Source organism: Odocoileus virginianus, chromosome 9 (genome assembly GCF_023699985.2).
Source record: "Odocoileus virginianus isolate 20LAN1187 ecotype Illinois chromosome 9, Ovbor_1.2, whole genome shotgun sequence".
Classification (NCBI taxonomy): domain Eukaryota; kingdom Metazoa; phylum Chordata; class Mammalia; order Artiodactyla; family Cervidae; genus Odocoileus; species Odocoileus virginianus.
In genome coordinates, this window is record NC_069682.1 from 69,248,075 (window position 1) to 69,256,337 (window position 8,263).

Genomic DNA, 8,263 nt, shown 5'->3' on the forward strand with positions numbered 1-8,263 from the left:
CCAACCAACACAGAGTTGTGTTTCTTGCATTCCCTGCAGTTGCTCTGCTCAGTAGTTCCAGGGCTTTCTCATTACTATTTATAATAGAGGGGTAACTATTATTTGACACACACACATATATAAATGCTTTCTGGCCCCAAGCAAGTAGGTAGACAAATCTTTTCAAGTGAACGTATCTTGGTGGAAAATGACCAAAATTGGCCAAGAAATGTGAATAAACTCTTTATAATTATGACTGGCAATATGTTCAAAGAATCCATGTTACAGGTACTTGCTGCTCAGATGAGGAAACTGTAGATGACTTCTTCCAGGCCACAGGGGACATGGGTGGCCAGTTTCAGACAAGATATTGCCCTGTCACAACCCATTTGATATACATATGTATTTAATTTTAAGATATTTCCTCATGAGAATCATAATGTGAGTGGAGTTAAAGATTTGCAACTTCAGACTTCCCTGATGGTCCAGTAGTTAAGAATCGGCCTGCCAACAGAAGGGACATGGGTTCTATCATTGGTTTGGGAAGATTCCACATGCCTAGAGGCAACTAAGCAGGTGAATCGCAACTACTGAACTCAGATGCCTAGGCCCCTGCTCTGCAACAAGAGAAGACACCCCAAGGAGAAGCCTACATATTGCAACCAAAGAGTAGACCCTGGAACTAGAGAATGTCTTCGTGCAACATGGAAGAACAATACAGCCAAAAACAAACAAAAATCTCACCCAAGTGGCAGGAAACATTCCGAGAGGGTTGGCAGCACCCACCCCACCCCTTCCAAGAACTCCCCTCATTTCCCTCCAGTCTATGGAGGAGAGGTGAACCTACCTTGGTCCTGGGTATGGTGTTCATACACCGGGGTGCTGTCCACCAGGATAACCAGGAGGAAGAGGAGGGCTGCGGAGAGGCAGAGCCGGTTCATCTTCACGGCCTTGCAGGAGGGCTCCTGAGGATGCTGGGGATGGACTGGGCTTTTAGTATCCTGGCTGAGAGGTTGGATCAGGTGATGAGAAAGGGAGTGAAACAGGGAGGAGCTGGGTCAGTCCTGTTTATTGTGAAATGCCCACCTAACCATGCCTCTTGCTTCTGTCTGCAGGGGGTCAAATGTCCAGTAACAGCAGTTCGCAGACTTGATTATGCCTGTGTGTCTTGTGTAAACACAGATTGTAATCAGATAGATGGAGTTTTGTTTAATATGGTCACTCAGGGAGCATCTGAGCACCTAGAGCAGTGTATGACACATGATGGATGGTCAGTGAGTGGATAAAAACAAATAAAAAATGTATAGGTGATTGGCAGTGTGTGAGCCCAGGTCCTCCTTTCCAGCCTCCTGTAGGTGTCATCACATCTGGGCCTCAATGCCTTTACCTCTCTCACCTAGCTCAGAAGACAGGTGTGACACGGGTCACCTTCCTGCAACCATTGCCACAGCTTCTGCACTGGATGGACATCTGCCCTTCACGAGGGACTGGTCCAGGCAGGAACCTAACTGGGGAAGGTGGTGTCCTCCTGGGTTGTAACCCTGTTTACTGCTTCACATAAGGAATAAGGGGAGGGGCGGGCAGAGGGGAAGCAGAGAGCTGAACTCATCTCCACAGCAATGACCACCTGACGTCCTCACCTGGTTTCACAAACAGGAGAGTTGTCTGCCCGAGTGGACCTCAGGGGACCATGGAAGTTTGCCTGAAGCCACCCCCTGCAGCCACTCCAGTCTTCTCTCCCAGTGGTTTCTGGGTCATAGGACCTCAGTTTCGGTACAAGTTCTGCCTTTTCCTATCTTTGTACCTGAGGATATAAATTCCTTAGAGCCCTGTGTTTTCAGGTGTCACATGAGATCAGTGCTGCCCACATCATGGGGTTGCTATTTAAGCAACAGACATAACAAACATATGTTCCTTCTCCCTGAGAAGTCAGAATCCTTTGTAGTATTAATAACAATAGCAATCAACCTTGAATATTCATTGGAAGGACTGATGCTAAAGCTGAAGCTCCAATACTTTGGCCACCTGATGCAAAGAGCTGACTCATTGGAAAAGACCCTGATGCTGGGAAAGACTGAAGGCAGGAGGAGAAGGGGATAACAGAGGATGAGATAGTTGGATGGCATCACCAACTCAATAGACATGAGTTTGAGCAAACTCTGGGAGATGGTGAAGGAGAAGGAAGCCTGGTGGCTGCAGTCCATGGGTTCACAAAGAGTCAGACATGACTGAGATACTGAACTACAACAAATGAGCACAAATCACAACCCATAAATCAAGTACATGATTCTGCCAGGAATTCTGAAAATGCAGAGAACTGAGAAGGGGTTCTCAGTGCTCTGCCCCACATAATACAGTCCCATGGCCCTGACCCTCATGCCAGACACAAATGATAGAGAAGAGTGAGTCTGGGTATTGTCCCCAACTCCAAACATGTGAGGGCTCTGCCAACAGCAACCAGTTCCTCAGCATCCACTGCCCATCTCAGAAGTCAATTCACTTCTGACACTAAATCCACAGAGGTAGTGTAGAACCCACAAGGTGAGGGCTGGGTCCCTGAGGACTGACCATACTTTCAAGTGTTGATCATAAGTCCTGCAGTCACTCACACTTGTGACCAACTGGCTATTAACTCAAAGGTTACATACCCACCTCCCATGTTCAATAACTTTTTAGAACTACTCCCAGAACTCAGGAAAGCCCTTTACTTACTGCCCCAAGTTATTATAAAGCATAAAACTCAGGGACAGCCAAATGGAGATGCGTAGGGTAAACGGGGAGTTGGGGCTGCTGAACCTCCAAGCCCTCTTGGGATTCTCCCTGCTCTCAGTCTCTTAATGTTATCACCTCCCCTGATGCTCTCTGAGCACAGTGTTTATGGATTTTAGTTGAAGGTTAGAGGTAGGCAAGTTGATAAACCATTGGCTATTGGTGATTGAACTCAGTATCAGTAACCTCTCCTGTCCTCAGAGGGATGGAGGGTTGACAGTTCTAACATTCTAAGCACCTGATGGAATGTTCTGGAGTCCAGTCCCAGGCAGATACTATCATCCAGACACTATTTCAGGTCCTATCCTTCACTCATCGCATGATTTATGACTACGGAAAATTCCAAGAGTTTCAGAAGGCCTGGGGCATAAACAGCGACAAGGGTCAATTACCAAACCCGTGTTTTGTTATGAAACGACAATGAGGGTCAAGGGTAAGGCAATGACTAAGAATATTGTCTCAGTGATGAGGTCACTGATCAGATAAAGTCTTTTTTTTTTTTTCTTTTTTTCCAAAACTGAACATGCGATGATACCTTTTGAGAGTCAAGGAATGTCCCTGGAGTGAAAACTGCCTAATTTACCATAAGAAATGCTAAGGGTTTGCTGCACACACCCCAGCCCTGCTCCCCAGCCCCTTCCATGAACTCCCCTCATCACCCCCTCCCCAGCCTGTAGAGGAGAGGTGCAGCCAGAACATACCTTAGGGCTGATTCCTGCTTCATCTACCAAGTGCCCAAGGGATGAAAAGGGCTGAGGAGAGGCAGAGCCAGCTCATCCCTGTGGCTAGTGGGAGGACTTGTGAGGAAACCTGAGGGCTGACTGAGCTCACACGCCAGCTGAGGGGTCAGAACAGCCGACAAGGAGGGGAGCGATGGCGCGGAGGAGCTGGGGTCAATCTTATAAAGTGTGTAATCTCCCCACTTCCCGTGGTCCTGCTTCTGCCTACCGGGGCCAAATGCCCAGTAACATCAATTCTTAAGTTTGACTATATCTGTGGGTCTCGTGGAAACAAAGGATGTGATTCCAGAGGTGGAATTTTGTCCAGTAAGGTCACTCAGGGAATATCCCAGCACCTAGAGTGGTGCATGGCACATGATGGATGGTCAATGAGTGGATGAGGGCAGATCACAGGACTGGTAGGTGATCAGCAGTGTGTTAGCACAGGTCCTCCTTTAAAGCCTTATATAGGTGTCTTTACATCCTGCCCACTCCCCCCCCCCAATCTTAGCCTCACCTACTTCACAAGGCAGGTATGACACATCAGGCTTCCTGCAATTATTGTGGCAGCATCTCTACTGGACAGACACCAGCTCTTTACTTGGGACTGGTCCAGGTAGATGGTGAGCCAGGGGAAGAGCATCTTCATCTGGGGCACAAGCTCTGGCATTTGGAGTAGAAAAAAAAGAGCTAGAAAGTGGGCAGAAGGGAAGCAGAGAGACAAATATGTCTCCACAGCATGACCACCCACTACTCCTCACTTGGTTTCAATAAAAATAGAGCTCCTGACATGAGCCAAAGATGAGAAGCTCTATACAGTCAGCAAAAACAAGACCGAGAGCTGACTGTGGTTCAGATCATGAATTCCTTATCGCCAAATTCAGACTGAAATTGAAGAAAATGGAGAAAACCACTAGACCATTTAGGTATTACCTAAATCAAATCCCTTATGACTATACAGTGGAAGTGAGAAATAGATTTAAAGGACTAGATCTGATAGACAGAGTGCCTGCTGAACTATGGACGGAGGTTTCATGACATTGTACAGGAGACAGGAATCAACACCATCCCCAAGATAAAGAAATACAAAAAAGCAAAATGGCTGTCTGAAGAGGCCTTACAAATAGCTGTGAATAGAAGGGAAGTGAAAAGCAAAGGAGAAAAGGAAAGATACACCATTTGAATGCCGAGTTCCAAAGAATAGCAAGGAGAGATAAGAAAGCCTTCCTCAGTGATCAATGCAAAGAAATAGAGGAAAACAATAGAATGGGAAAGACTAGAGATCTCTTCAAGAAAATTAGAGATACCAAGGGAACATTTCATGCAAAGATGGGCTCAATAAAGGACAGAAATGGTAGGGAACTAACAGAAGCAGAAGATATCAAGAAGAGGTGGCAAGAATACACAGAAGCACTGTACAAAAAAGATCTTCATGACCCAGATAATCACCATGGTGTGATTATTCACCTAGAGCCAGACATCCTGGAATGTGAAGTCAAGTAGACCTTAGGAAACATCACTATGAACAAAGCTAGTGGAGGTGATGGAATTCCAGTTTAGCTATTTCAAATCCTGAAAGATGATGCTGTGAAAGTGCTGCACTCAATATGCCAGCAAATTTGGAAAACTCAGCAGTGGCCACAGGCCTGGAAAAGGTAAGTTTTCATTTCAATTCCAAAGAAAGGCAATGCCAAAGAATGCTCAAACTACCACACAGTTGCACTCATCTCACATGCTAGTAAAATGATGCTTAAAATTCTCCAAGCCAGGCTTCAGCAGTGTGTGAACTGTGAACTTCCAGATATTCAAGCTGGTTTTAGAAAAGGCAGAGGAAACAGAGATCAAATTGCCAACATCATCAAAAAAACAAGAGAATTCCAGAAAAACACCTCTTTCTGTTTAAATGACTATGCCAAAGCCTTTGACTGTGTGTATCACAATAAACTGTAAAATTCTGAAAGAGGTGAGAATACCAGACCACCTGACCTGCCTCTTGAGAAACCTATACGCAGGTCAGGAAGCAACTGTTAGAACTGGACATGAAACAACAGACTGGTTCCAAATAGGAAAAGGAGTACGTCAAGGCTGTATATTGTCACCCTGCTTATTTAACTTACATGCAGAGTACATCATGAGAAACCCTGGGCTCGAGGAAGCACAGGCTGGAATCAAGATTGCATAACCTCAGATATGCAGATGACACCACCCTTATGGCAGAAAGTGAAGAAGAACTGAAGAGCCTCTTGATGAAAGTGAAAGAGGAGAGTGGAAAAGTTGGCTTAAAGCTCAACATTCAGAAAACTAAGATCATGGCATCCAGCCCCATCACTTCATGTCAGATAGATGGGGAGACAGTGGAAACAGTGGCTGATTTTATTTTGGGGGGCTCCAAAATCACTGCAGATGGTGATTGCAGCCATGAAATTAAAAGACGCTTACTCATTAGAAGGAAAGTTATAACCAACCTAGACAGCATATTAAAAAGCAGAGACATTAGTTTGTCAACAAAGGTCCGTCTAGTCAAGGCTATGGTTTTTCCAGTAGTTGTGTATGGATGTGAGAGTTGGACTAGAAAGCTGAGTGCAGAAGTACTGATGCTGTTGAACTGTGGTGTTGGAGAAGACTCTTGAGAGTTCCTTGGACTGCAAGGAGATCCAACCAGTCCATCCTAAAGGAGATCAGTCCTGGGTGTTCATTGGAAGGACTGATGTTGAAGCTGAAACTCCAATACTTTGGCCACCTGATGCGAAGAGTTGACTCATTTGAAAAGACCCTGATGCTGGGAAAGATTGAGGGCAGGAGGAGAAGGGGGTGACAGAGGATAAGATGGTTGGATGGCATCACCAACTCAATGGGCATGGGTTTGGGTGGACTCCGGGAGTTGGTGATGGACAGGGAGGCCTGGCGTGCTGCGGTTCATGGGGTCACAAAGAGTCAGACATGATTGAGTGACTGAACTGAACTGACTGACATGAGTGGATCTCAGGGACCTTGGAAGATTGCCTACCACCCCAGCCCTACCACAACTCTGGACTCTTCACCAGTGGTTTTAGAAACAGGGAATCTCAGTTTGAATCCCAGTTCTTCCTTTTCCTGTCTATGTGACCCGGGGCCAGAAATTACCCTCATCTACACTTGCTACATGAGATCATGTTCTTCACATCTAGGGGCTGTTTTGAAAGTGCTGGAGGCCATAGCCATATATTCTTCTCCAGGCAGGGTCAAAGTCCTTTGAAATAATTATGAGTAATTATGAGAGTTAACACTTAACTCCTTTGACCAGAGGGTCAAATCATAGCAAGGTAGTGTGAGAAAAGGGCTGGACTTGGGTGAGGTCAATCATTGAAGCAAGAGGGCTTTCGATTACCTCTGAAGAAGAAGGGAACATAATTGGAATTGGGATGGGGACTCCACTCTGGCACTGGGGGAACTTCCTGAGGTCAAACTTCTAGAAGATGACACTACTACTGTCAGTTCTATTTGTTCTTTTCTTTACTACAGTGGACAGCACATTTAAATGGAAGTCAGGAGTGGAGGAAAATAAAACTCTGTGCTTTTAGATGATTTGCTTTGGTCTGTGATATTCAAAGCACACTAGCAGCAAAATCACCATGGTTCTCATAGTACCCAAATCTGAGGATTTCTTAATACAGATATCGCCATCCTCTTTACAAAGGAAGAATCTGTGGCTCAGAGAGATGAAACGACTTGCCCAAGATCACACAACACTGTGAGTTACTGAAGCCAATCTATTTTCAAGTCATTTTCATTAGACTCTTATAAACTAATAACTATCAATAAAAATTAAAGAACTTACAGATTTATGGTATCACTCTTACTCTTATCAGATCTGATATTCATTAAACGCTCACTGTGCCAATACTAAGACAAAGCATTTAACAAACACAACTCTTTTATTCTCATCATACCTTTTCAATATTGATTGACAAAGAGAAAAGTAACCTCTGAGTTCCAAGACCTGACCTGGTACCACAATGGCCCTTCTGTTCTTCTGCTCGACATAAACATTTTACAAAACTTCAACATCAGATGAGGTCATTCTGTGTTTGTGCAAGATCTAGACAAAAATAGGACATTGGAGAGTCATGTTTGAGCACTGAGCAAAAGAGCTACATTACACAAACTACCAATATGACCAAATACCTTTCTATCTGGAGTGACTTCTATTTCTTGACCAATTATCACTCTAACCTCTTTCTAGTCTTCCCTTCTGAGAGTTAAGATACTCAGTCAGAGAACTACTCAATTCCTAACACCATCCATCCAGAACAAAGTCAGCTTCCTGAAACCCTCCCCAAATTCACCAAGCACAAGCTCACATCCTATAATTTCTTTCTAACATTGTCTTAATAAGACAGTAAAATTTTTTCCAAGATGACTGCTGTTCCTTCCGTCAGTGAGTTATTAATCCAATGAGTTCAACTAGAAATGGGAGTGTTTGCAGTGGTCTCTGCTAGAAACATTTAACAACTACAAGCATTATTCTTATTTTACAACTAAAGAAAGCAAAGCTCAGAGATACTGAGAATTTGCCCAAGATTGGAAGAATGTGAATAACAGCACCAGCACCCTCTGTGTTCTCATTTATTTAAGCACTATACTTGCTATGGTCCCCATGCCTCATTTTCCTCATCTGTCATGAAGCAGATACTCTGTTTTCCCGAAGTGCCTCCCTCCTACATATTCCCAGAGGAAGAGCAGGAAAACTTCATCAGAGTCCCTCTACTTGGGAGAGCAGGAAGCTGCCAAGTTAGGAAACAAATACAGCAGCTAAG